Here is a 3,238-nt window from a genome sequence, read left to right on the forward strand (position 1 = left end):
GTTATATGTCAATTGTATTGTATCTAAATAAAGCTGGAAAAAAATAAACAAAATAAAAATGAAATCACATTGCTGCCAAAGTATTATCTATTTAGCCCAGATTGGATTCATAGCATGGCTGCTCAGAAAAAAACTGTATTAGTTGTTAAAACTTGTTTACCTCAATTTTCTCATTTACAAATGATGGCAAGGCTACCTTTACCTCTTTCAAAGAGATATTATGATTATAATATGAGATGTGGGTTTTAACATCACCTAAAAAAGTTAAAAGTCACAAGAACTGTGGTTCTGGTATTATTATACCTAAAATATTTTTATCATCATCACATTAAAGATACGACAGTAGAAGTCTACCCTATGGCTACCATACTGAAGGGAAAAGGATAATACCTATGATCTTCCAACATCATCTTTCAGCATAATTTCTCCTTCTTGCTCCTATACCATTTATTATATGTTTATATCTCTATTTTCTCCACTAGACCATTAACTTACCAAATATTTTCTGAGCCAGTCACTATGCTAGGAATCTGATATGCAACACTGGGCAACATAGAGTGGTCTCTGAACCCAAGGATTTTATTGTCCAACCCAAAAGACAGACAACTAAAAATCTGTACCTACAAGCAGTGATAAGCATACGATAGCTTTGTATGTCCAACTTAATATCCAGCATCTAAGAAAGTATTCACAAGGCCATGACCATGTGTAACTGCTACCATCGTGCCTCCCAGTAGATAACGGGAGTGTTCACTGAAGGATGAGTGCACTGTAACAAGTTCAACCTTCTGGGACCCATCCAGGAAAAGGATATAATCTAGTCTGAAAGTTAGAGGAGGAATTCCCAGGAAGAGAGTCTTTCTTGGGTTAGAGAAGCCATTATCAAAAAATCAGTTGCCGAAATATGTGTGAAAGTAAACAGGCACATGGTAAGCACTCAATAAATTTTAGCTGCTATTATTTTTTTTTCATTTTTATTGTCTCTGGACTACAAATACACCACTATAATGAAGAATCAAGCCAAGCCTTTAGAGGCTTTTTATAATATATTTAAAAAGCTGCAACATAAACTATGTACATAGAGCAAATTATTTGACTCACGTTATAATTGAATCCGGGCTAAAATTAGGTGTCTCCTTGTGGGGGCTTCAAAATCATTTTTATTTCCTTGATTGTCTTTGAAAATGATCCTGTAAACACATGATAGAAACAATAGAACAAAGAGGGAATGATCGAACGAGGTACAGTTTGTGAGAACAATGGCTATTTGTTGTGTTTAAATTTCTAGGAACGTGATACACTCCATAACTGTGGCTTCACTCTCACTGCATTCCATTAAATGTGGGAGATTGTTGGTTGGTTATGCTGAGTGCTTCTTTTCATTATCCTTACAGCACAAATAATAAGTTGATTTTCAAACTGCAAATGCTTTCTTTTTAATCAAGCTTTTGCCAGAGTGGAACTTAAGTTCAAGAGTTGTTATTACTTTAAAAATCTGTCTTAACAACACAAATCACTTAGTGGTTTCTAAGCACTCTATTGCCTCCAAATCGTGTTAACATGTGCACCCAGAGACTTGGGTGTTGGGCCAAATCTTATAAATCTAAATGAGAAAGAAAACAAAGTTCAATGACTATAGATAGAAAAACAAGTACTGTGAATGAACTGGTTTTAAACACTTTGGGTTATTTTAAATATCATACAGAATAAGGATGTGAAAATATTGTCTACCTACTTGTTCTCAAATTACTAATTCTGAAAAGTACAAAGAATATCTTTATTAGGTACCTGCTCTTATATCAATTTAAAGAAAAAAAATCTTTTACAACAAAAGGATCTTCACATTTGGGAAGATGCCCTATGAATAAACACTTCTGTTTAATTTATTTGGAAGCATTTAAGGTAACAGTCCAGTCAATTAAATAATAAGCTCAGGGTCCATTACCCAAATTAATGGTAGAATATCTATTGTACTGCTTTTTCTAAAAATTCAAAACATACTACACTGTATTTCATAACTCCATATAATGTTTGACTAACACTGAGAATTTGATTGTTCTAAATCCTGGGATTGTAGGGTTCCTTATGGTATCATCCCCCTATCATTTAAGTCTACTTGCCTTGAAGGTAATGTACAATCACCAGGAAGCCTTTGACGTTAATCTGCCTTGATGATAGAATAGCCTTTTCTCAGCAGATAGAAAAGGATCAAAGAACAGCCCTCGTCTGCAGTCCTCTTTTAAAAAGCAAATAAAACAGGGAGGGATAGCATGAAAGACACAAATTCTCTATAAAAGGACATATTATACATTTATTTGATTTTTTAAATTTACACACACAGAAAGCCATGAATGTATTTGTGTTTATATGTATAAAAACTTCAAACAATAGTGTCACTACTTCCCAGATGCTTTCCCCAAGACAGCTGCTACTCTATTTGGTTTATAAGCATATGGCACACATGTTCATATAGATATGTAATTTTGTATTTCCTTTTTAGGTTAATCAGTGCCTTTATTTATTTTCCTGAAAGTTTCTTCTGGGGCGCCTGAGTAGCTCACTAGATTGGGCGTCTGCCTTCAGCTCAGGTCACCATCTCAGGGTCATGGGACGGAGTCCTGTATCAGGCTCCCTGCTCAGCAGAGAGTGTACTTCCTCTCCCTCTGTACCACCGCTGCTTCTATACTCTCTCTCTCAAATAAATAAGTAGAATCTTCAAAGAAAGAAATAAAAGGTAAGTTTCTTTTTTGCCTAAAAATATATCCTGGAGTTTTTCAAATGTCAGTACATGTATATTTAGCTACCTGATTCTTTGGAACTGCTACAGACTCAGTATTCTATGAATGTGAGCACCACAGTTTATTCAACTAATTACCAGTTGATGGATTTTGTTTTTACAAATAATGCTGTGGTAAACATACTTCTACTTACTATATCCACATCTGAATACTTCCCTAAGATAGATACCTGAAAGTGGGATAGCTGCCTTGATGATTATATATATTTAAATACTTAGGAACTGCTGCCAAATTTGACCATCCAAAAGGTTATACCAATTTATACATCCAGCAGCAGAGCATAAATGGGACTTCCCAGTTCCCTATACTCTCTCATGATTATTGAGATTAAAATTTGCCAATGCGTTAGGTGAAAATATCTTACTATTTTTTTTTGCATTTTCTTGATTATTAGTAAGGTTGAGTATCCTTACATATGTTTATGGGGCATTTGTATTTCT

This window comes from Neovison vison, chromosome 9 (assembly GCF_020171115.1).
Source record: "Neovison vison isolate M4711 chromosome 9, ASM_NN_V1, whole genome shotgun sequence".
Taxonomy (NCBI): Eukaryota; Metazoa; Chordata; class Mammalia; order Carnivora; family Mustelidae; genus Neogale; species Neogale vison.